This window comes from Grammomys surdaster, unplaced genomic scaffold (genome assembly GCF_004785775.1).
Source record: "Grammomys surdaster isolate TR1022 unplaced genomic scaffold, NIH_TR_1.0 364, whole genome shotgun sequence".
Classification (NCBI taxonomy): domain Eukaryota; kingdom Metazoa; phylum Chordata; class Mammalia; order Rodentia; family Muridae; genus Grammomys; species Grammomys surdaster.
This window is the reverse complement of record NW_021604783.1, coordinates 1,175,197-1,184,993: the sequence shown is the minus strand read 5'-3', so window position 1 is coordinate 1,184,993 and position 9,797 is coordinate 1,175,197. Positions and strand designations below refer to the sequence as shown.

Genomic DNA, 9,797 nt, shown 5'->3' with positions numbered 1-9,797 from the left:
CCAGGTCCCAGGTCCCAGGTCCCAGGTCCCAGGTCCCAGGTCCCAGGACCCAGGACCCATGACCCAGGTCCCGGGTCCCAGGAGAAGACATAGCCTTCAACAACAGAGCAGCTCAGCCATCAACAACTGAGCGATCTCCAAGAACTAGTCCAGATGCCATCTACTATAAACTCTTCTAGTTGTCTCCCTTGATGAATTTCAGGGTCTTGAGAGTTGCCATAATGAGCCAAGGAAGGAGGGACACTATTGTTCTCCCCAACCCCCCAACTAATTGAGCTTCCAAATAGTCCTGTTAGGCCCAGGCTCAATCCTACTCTAGAACTAAGCAACAGCCCAAGAGATTTATTTTCAAATACATGGAATCAGCATCTACTTGGCTGAGAGTAAGAGGGGGCTCATGGAGGATGACATCATAGAGTGAGGTCAAGTGCATGGGTGACAAGTAGAGACATGCTGCAGAGGCCAGACACCAGGGGTTTTGTTGTTTTATGACAAAAGCTCCTGCGGTGACTAACCCAATCCCTTAAAGCCCAACCTGGGCCAGCTAGATGGCTCCGTGGGTAAGAATGCTTGCTTCCAAGTCGGATGATCTGGGTTCAGTTCCCAGGACCCACATGGTGGGAGAAGAGAACTGATTTCCAAAAGTTGTCCTCTGATTTGGCACATACACAGTGGCATGCACAAACACATATACAAAGTAAATGTAAAAACCATAAACAAAACAAAGACTACCTCCTTCTCTTCCCCCAAGATCTAGTCCCTTATCAGAAGACCTGACTACCCATGCTTCTAAAAAGAGACATTAGCCCATCCACGAGGTCAGAGACCCAGCATTTCCCCACACCATTACCATAGCAACCAAGTTTGGATGTGAGTTTAGGTGGAGGTACTATCTAACCAACAGAGTATGGAAGGGCAATTTTAAGATATAGGCAGGACTTAAAACCTTGGGCCCTGGAGGGGCAGGAGGATGGCTCCGAAGTTAAGCATGTGTGGACTCTTTCAGAGGACCCCAGTTTAGTTGCTAGGGAACACTCATGTCACTGGACTCCTCACAGCTGTCTGTAACTCAGACTCCAGAGGAATCCGGTGTCTTTGGACTCCTCAAGCACCTGCATATGCATGCATCAAAAATGAAATACAATCTTTAAGAGAAAACCAACTTGGGCTCTAGAGAGATAAGACCTAATTTATAAACCCTGGCTTTGCCATTTGCTCGCTGGATAATAGATGGAGAATCCTTTGGCTTCTCTGTGACTCAGTTTCCCTAGATGTAAAATAAATAGCAATCACAAGGCTGTTTGTGGATTACATGAGAAAATATAAGCCAGATATTTTCAACAATGCTGGGAAATGAGCAGGACCTAGATGAATGCCATTATTCAATATTTCTGAACAGTCAGAGGTGGCTCAAGACTGTCTTCTCACATGTGAAATGTATGTCCACTAATGGGTTGAGAAGCTGTGGCAAGTATAAGATGAGGTGAGAGGGGCTAGCCTCAGACCTCTCTGTTTTGGAACCACCTCTCCTGTATCAAACCTTATTCTGCCCCATGGAGTCTCAGAAGCCCAGAAAGTTCCCAGTGCCCCCATTCAGAATGTGGTATTCTATCCTGCCCAGCTTCCCTCAGAATCCCCTAATAACCCTACGGGAGAGTGTTTGCACAATCCCACAGCTGCCTAGAACCTCTCAGGCTCCTATCACAGAGTATTCAAAAGGACAAGGCACCTCTCACCAGTGGGGTGGAGACATGGCCCAGAAGCTGGTCATGCAACTGCCACTCCAAAAACTACCCAACAAAGCTCTATATTCAAAGTGGAGTGGACACCATAGTCCTTAGGGAGCAGACAGGAAGGCAGGAAGGAAGGAGGAGGGTGCAGAAACATGAGTTTCTGTCCAGTGTCCAGTGTCCCATCAGGCATCCCCTCCCCACTGCAAAAAAGGCTCAGGGCCATGCCTAGCACAGCACTCCCAGAGCCATCCAGCCAGAAGGATACCTCACAGACTCCTAAGGCCTTAAAGGCACTCACTTGCATCCTTCCCTCTTGCTGAAGGCTTACAAATGGTGCTTTCTTTCTCTTTGGAAAGGTACTCAGTGCCCGAGCCTGCTTCTTCTAGAATTTTTCTTCTACTGGGTACACATTTACTGAGAGACAGCCCTAGATACTGTCAGCTAGAGATACTGTCCCAAACATTAATGTGTGAGTGGAGCCCTGTGCAAATACTCAGAATCTCATGTGTATTCCCAAACACAGTGAGGGGGCCACAGGGACCCCGACTGTGACTCCTGCCAGAGAGTAGCCTCAATCCTCACCTAGGGGTTCACTGCTGAGGTAGTGAGCATCATAGGAGATAAGAGAGGGTTCTAGGGTCAAGGTGAAGATCCCAGAGGACAAGAGTAGCTAGCTGTTCAACACAGGACATTTGCTTCTATGGAGACTTAGTGTCTGCACTGATAAATTCAAAAGCCTAACTCATGGGATTGCAAAATGAACAGAAATCTGTAGGGTAAGTTCTTTTAAGGTAAACTGGGAGATAAACAAATAATATGATTATATCTCTTTATTTGATACCTGTGGATATCAACACACCTGCCGACCTGTCTGACCCTGGGAAGCATTTGGGGAAGTATTAGGACATTTTGTCTGGATCCATAGACCAGAGTCCCTGAGATAAATGCTGAAACCGAGACTTCTGAGGTCCGCTCCAGGATTTGGAGTAAGCGGTTATGGGTGGGTCTGAGAACATGTGACACTAGCCAGTGAGTTTCCAGGATGGGCTGGTGCAGCCAGTCTGGGGAATGCACTTTAAGAAGCAAATGCTGTGAGGTCTTAAGACTAGAATGTGTGATTACCTGGGATGACCCTTGGGAGAGCCAAGGAACACAGTAGGAACACTATATGTTTTTCTGTTGATGTCTGGTTTGCTCTGAGCTTGTCAGGCTGCAGATCAAACCCAGAGAGCCTCCTGTACACTAAGCAAACAGGCTACACTGCCCACACCCCCACTCTGAGCTCTTGCCTGGTTAATAGAATCTTGTTGGGTTGTCATGTCTGGAAGACTCTCAGATGTTCCATGTCCTGTCTCAAACCCAGGCAGGTCTAAGGGTGGAGGCCCCAGGGCTTTGTTTATCACATTTGCCTTTTCTTATTTCCACAGAGTCCTGCATCAACCTTTGAGGTTACAGTAAAAGGCTTTAGGGGTCCCCAGCTGCTTAGGAGCCTTTACTATCTAGCCTCCAGTTTTTGCTAATGCATGCTACCCTTCTCACACATGGTTTCCTTTCCATCCTTCCAGAAGCATGGCTAAACCTTGAGCTCATCAAAGCTGGTAACAGGAGGGACACCGGAGAGCCCCAGACCAGATAATATAAAGACAAGTTCCTCCATCCTGGGCAGAGCCTGGTCATGGTGGGTTCCTGCTGCCTGGACAGGCATATACACTGAACCCACTGTCCCAACCACACAATGCACAAGAGGCTGGCAGGGCAGGCAGCCAGGGCCCACTCATGCCAGTACCATCTGGGAGCCCTTGCCAGGCCTCGAAGGGCCGGCTGAAGAAGCTGGACTCTGTCCTGGGGCACAGTTGGGCTCTATTCTTATGTCAAGGGGGAATGTGTGACTCTCCTTGCAGTGAATGGGGGGCCCTGGCAAGGCAGAGGAGGAAACAGAGCCATCACTGTGCCCCAAGAGGACTCCCCACTCGGCCCCCGGCTCCAACCAGCCCCTCGTGGTGGGGCCTTGCACAAGTCTCCTACAAGAAAAGGCCAAGCTAAAGGCAGACAGGGAAATGGACAGTCCATAGTCCAGTACAGGCATCCCAGTTCCTACTGACAGACCTGGACCAGGAAGAGTGAACCAGACATAGTGGGGTAGGGTCCCAAGGGACAGAACAGCATCCGTGACACAGTGTCCTGCCTGTTGCCAACATGGATACATCCAAAGACTCAATTCTGTAGGAATGGAATATAGCTCATGCTAAGAATAGTTAGCACAGACTAGCAGAAGCTAGTATGGTAGGCTGCTGAGAAGCCAGGAACCCCTACAGCCTTTTCCTGTAACCCCCAAAAGGCTCTCAGATTTCCAATACATGTCGTACAAGAGCACGAGACACCACTGGCAGGTACTGCCTCCCACCTCTCATCGCGTCCCTTCTATAGGCGGCAACAGTATCACTAAATGTTATCTGTGGTCTCAACAAGCAAACAAGGGATCAGGTGTTGTAACAGACCACAACTTGGCCTGACCTTTCTAAAGAGCAATAGGGCAATGTTGATACAACCACTTACAGGAACCTCAGGCACAAAGACAGACAACAGCACAGAGAATATTGTTTTTGTTGATTTTAATAGAAAAAAGAATTTTAAAAATTAAGCAACCTCAGTATACATCGCTAGGGAACTTTAAGCAGTAATTTGTTGAAATATGAACTAGCAGTAAACATTCAAGGTGGCCGAAAATATATTTGTTGATAGAAACATGCTACCCCCCCCACCCCATCTGCCCTGATTATCTGCAAAGTCTCTCTCTATAACTCAGGCTGGCTCAAACCTATGATTTTCCTGCCTTTATCTCCTAGGGATTACAAATGTGTGTCACCATACACCTAGCTTGATACATCTATGCTTACAGAATATTTTTAAGGGACTGGAGAGGTAGATGGCTCATCAGCCAAGAGCACTGGACACTTTTCCAGAAGATCTGGGTTCAGTTTCCAGTACCTACGAGGTGACACACAATAGTCTGAAACTCCCATTACAAGAGCTCTGACGCCCTCTTCTGGCATCTGTGAGTACTGCATACACACGATACAGGTAAACATTTAGGCAAAACACCCATACATACAGATAAAATAAAAATAAGCAAATCTTGAAAGAATAAACATTTTAAATGAACATTAAGCTGAAAAGCATGTTGTGCAGTGGTGTATGTATTAAGAGAGGGAGAAAGCAGGAGCTTGAAAGAGGGGAGTGAACTGTGAGGCAGTGGGGGAGGGGGAGGCCTGGGTGGTACTGGGAATGAGGACAGGGAGCAAGGGGACCAACTGAGGGTGGGAGCCCATGAAGGCATTTGACTAAATCCCATAGCCTCCCCCTGAATTAGCCTTAAAGAACTGTGAAAACATCCGGAAAATATTTAGCTAGTAAATCTCTCAGCAGCCCCTCCACCCTGCTTTGTTTATTAACACTTTCCTTCATTCTCAGCCCTCACATACCCAGTCCTATCACAGACTTGGGAACCCACAGAGCCAGATTCGACCAGATAGGGCTGTACCGGGTGAGCTTGGTCTGTAATGGGTGCTGCCCATCAGTGCCAACCCCCATCTTGGAGTAGCCTCTGAATATGCAGGGGGTGGATGGAGTGCTGTTCCAATGACACAGACATCTCATAGCCATCAGAGAATGACCCAGGGATTCAAGAAAAGCAAAAGTTAAAGGGCCTTTTGGGAGGAGGAGGGGGAGCCCCTTTGCAGATTGCATGGTGGGGGAGTCTTTGCTCTAACTGGCTCTCTTCTTCTGGGACTCCTTGGGGTTCTCAGAGTGGACATGATTGAGTAATGAATGAATAAGAGGAGTTTGTGAGGGAGAGCACTCACATGTACACAAGTGTCATGTAAACACACACACACACACACCACACACACACACACACACACACACACACACTCTAAAGATCTCCTCTTGTTGCTTAGAAATCTCCAAAATTCAGGGAACAACTGCCCTGGTTTGGGAGTTGAACGAATCCCAATGTGGGGTATGAAAAAGGGAATACACTTTAAAACTAACATGCTCTGATTCTAGTTTCCACAAGTAGCAGCCACACAGCAGGTTATGAGTTCAAATCCCACCTCTGGTGTTTGAGCTATGTGACCTTCCACAGTCTATTTCCTCACTTGGAGAGTCCAGTATAGTTGCAGGGAGACAGTGCTAGGAAAATAGAGTCTATAACTCTAGGTGTGACTGCAGATCATGTACTATGTTTTCCATCAATCTTTTATGTGCTTAGGATTTAATTTCTAATCTATTAAGACTAAAACCTAAAGGCTGCGCAGATGTAGCCCACTGGAGCAAGTGTGTTGATTTTCATTTGAACCGACTGGCTACATTTCAAGACTGGGGAACTTCAAGATTCCAACCTGGCACATGTTACACTGACAACTGGCCAGTGTAATTTGGAATGATATCCAGTTCCTGGATTCTTAGGTACCTGGCACTTGCACCTGTAAACCCACTCAAGATGATTCAACTTTCTGTGCACCTTTGCTCTAAACGATAAAGATAACAAGACAGTGATTTGGGAAGCTCTAAAAGAGACTCATCAGTAACCCCATCAACCCCTCCTCAAATGTCCCCCAACTTGTCTTGGAGTCCCTTGGTTTCCAGGCACTACCGGAAACATCCTGCTTCGGTACAGCCTGCTGCATGAACCTGAGTCCAACATAGACAAGGGGACATGGTTGCAGCTACGCTAGCTGGGATCAGGGTCAGGTGCTCTTAGGCCTGGTGCTGAGCGATTCCATAGAAGGCTCAGTTTTTCTCTGCCCTGATACCAGCATTCAAATCCCACCCAGCAACCCTGAAGGATTCTAGGTGTGCATTCCCCAAGGGACACACTCTGGCCACAGCCAGGGTGGAAAGGCATGAATGCTCTTTGAGAACTGTGGTCTTGAAGACATGAACTTGAACCAGAGGAATAAAGGCTAGTGTGGGATTTTCTCTGGATTGTTGGGTAATGATGAGAAAGCAGAGGTACTAGGTTTCCTTCCAAGAAGCAAACTGAAAGCTGTCTAGCCCTTGAATTCCCAAACCTGGGCCAGTTCCCAGCAGGCTGTGTGTAACATGCTGTTACTTCTTAACCCCATGCCCCTACCCCCACTCCCACCCCTTTACCTCCTCCCTGCAGATGCTGATTCAACAGTAGAACCCTCACAGAGATCTAAGCAAATTCCATGACTACCTCTTGGGCCACATAAGCTCTCTTCAGAGTACAGGCAAACACTGAGTCAGACATGTAAACATCTGGGACTTAACTAAATCTTCTGCTCTCTGGGTCAGTTGGGTGGATTCTGAACTGGACCAGAGAAAGATTCAGGTCTAGTTTCCAGGGAACCTGGCCAGGTCTGGGACTCAGGTCATTGACCCTGTCTTGGACCAGGCTGAGTCACAGAAGAAGCCAAGGCGGTTGGTGCAGCCTCACAGCCCACACCAACAGTTCCGGGGCTGCTCCACACCCAGCCCACACGTGGGAGGCACAGGCTAAGACGCTCCAGGATTCCATTCTGTGGTGGAGGAAACAGTTCCCTAATCCCTTCCTAAATCAAGTCCTTGCCTAGAGTCCAAAGGCCAGTGATTGCTCTGCTGGGATGTTCCTATGCTGACCTCCTGCTGTGGGAAGTCTTGAGTCAAGGCAGGCAGGGGGACAGGGAAGAGGTGTCAAGGGGACACAATTCCTTGCATGCACGGTCCCAGGGCCATAGCACCCAGACTTGATTATCTCATCTTTGATTTTCAGCCCACACCCCCATGGAATTCCAGAGTCAGATGAAGCCAAGGGCCTCCCCCTTCCCCTTCACTGAGCCAGAAAACAAAACATGGTGTGTGTCTCCCTGCTTATATTTAATTTACAACACTTGTTCTTTGCCTGCATGCAGGGTTAATAAAAATGTGAAGGACTTTTTTTTAATTCCAAGCAGAGTGATATTATAAACGGAAATGATGCTTGATTGATTCTTCCCTGTAGGTCAGCAGCTTTATCTGTCATCCTTTGATTTAAAATACACAGGCACAGAAGTGTTAGCCTTAATGCAGAGACCATTCATTAGGGAAAGGATAGTGTCACCAGCAAAGGATGCTGGGACAATGGGTATGTGCATGCAAAACAATGAAGCTAGACCCATTCCTCACACCATTAGGCTCAAAATCCTAAGCGGCAGAGTTAAACTACAAAATTCTTTAAAGGGGCTAGAAAGACGGCTCAGCTGTTAGCAGCACTTGTTGTTCTGTAACTCCAGCCCCAGAGGATCTAATGCCCTCTACTGGCTTCTGCAGGCAACTGCACTCACATGTACAAACACAGACAGACAGACAGACAGACAGACACACACACACACACACACACACACACACACACATGTACGCAGGCACACGTGCTTGCATGCCCTAGAAGAAAATGCAGGCAAAAGTCATTATGACCAGGATTAAGCAATACTTTCTTAAGACAACAGAAGTAGAACAGAACAAAACAGAGTCAATCAACATTCACATAATTTAATAGCCTTTATGCTCTAAAGGACAAAAGGGAAAAGAAAAATTTCATAAAGCAAATATCTGACAAGGGTGTCTGTTTTAAAAACGATTTATTTTTGTATGCATGGATGTTTTGCCTCCATGTATGTCTGTGTACTGTGTTTGTGTCTGTTGCCTACGGAGGTCAGAGAGAATGTCAGATCTCCTTGAAGTGACGTTACAGACAGTTGTGAACCACCATGTGGGTGCTGGTAACCAAACTTGTGTCCTTTACAGAAGCACTCAGTGTTTTTAACTGCTGAGTTATCTCTCTGTCCCCCTGAAAAATGACTTTTGTCTTCAGTATATAAAGATTACTTACAACTCAATTCTGAAGACATTTGGTTTTTAACCCAAATTTCACAAATTGACAAAAGCATGCCTGTCATGGTGGTACCTTTAACCCCAGTACTCAGGAGGCAGAAGCAGATGTATCTTCATGAGTTCAAGGCCAGCATGGTCTACACAATAAGTTTCAGCCAGCCAGCACTACATAGTGGGACTGTGTCTCAAAAGAGGGAAGGGGAGATAGATTCACTAGGCTCATTGATATAGACCTTATTTGGGGCTGGAGAGGTGGCTCTGCAATTATCCCTCCAGAGGACCTGGGTTTGATTACCATTACAAATGTTCAGCATTTCACAACCACATGTAACTCCAGTTCCAAAGGATGGATGTCCTTTTCTGGCCTCCTTGGACACCTGCCCCTAATACACACAGCATACATACATACATACATACATACATACATACATACATACATACATAAATACATACAGATAGATGAATGAACAAGTGAATCAATGAATGAATGAAGAACTATTTTAATTGGCAAAGGCTCTGAATAGACCTTTCTTCCAGGAAGATGTGTGAATGGCCAACAAGCCCGTAAGAAGATATCCATCACCATGAGTCTTCAGGCGAAAGCAAAACCAAAATGGATAGCATGCCACACCCACTAGCAACAGCAATGGTAAAGAAACACAGATAATAACAAATGTTGGCAAGAATATGGAGGAGTTGGAAGGCTCCTAGACTCCTGCTGTGAATATCAAATGGTACAGTGGTCTTGGAAAACAGCCTGGCAGGTCCTCAAAGGTTACGCACTGTTACCATATGATCCAGCAGTTCCACTCCAGGTATTTGTCTAAGAGAATTGAAAGCATATGTCCACATTTGTCATTCCTAAAGGCCAAAAAGTAGAGATGACCCAATAAACTCATCAACTGACGACTGATTAGATGTAATGCAGCCTAGGCACCCCAACTGGAGCATCATCCAGAAGTCAAAGGGAATGAAATCCTAACACATAGAGATAAACCTGGAGCATACAGAACACACACACACACACACACACACACACACACACACACACACGGGGGGGGGGGCAGGTGAGTGTGGTTGCTAAGGAGCACAACCTCTTTTTATTTCTTATGATTCTTTCTTTCTTTCTTTCTTTCTTTCTTTCTTTCTTTCTTTCTTTCTTTCTTTGTGTGTGTGTGAGAGAGAGAG

At 46.6% G+C, this 9,797-nt stretch overlaps 1 protein-coding gene across 1 annotated transcript in view; it reads right to left on the bottom strand.

The window, feature by feature from the left end:
- Nucleotides 1-9,797, bottom strand: part of Gas7 (growth arrest specific 7) — a 234,896-nt gene that overhangs the window by 170,255 nt on the left and 54,844 nt on the right. The gene's annotated exons all lie outside the window — the stretch shown is intronic.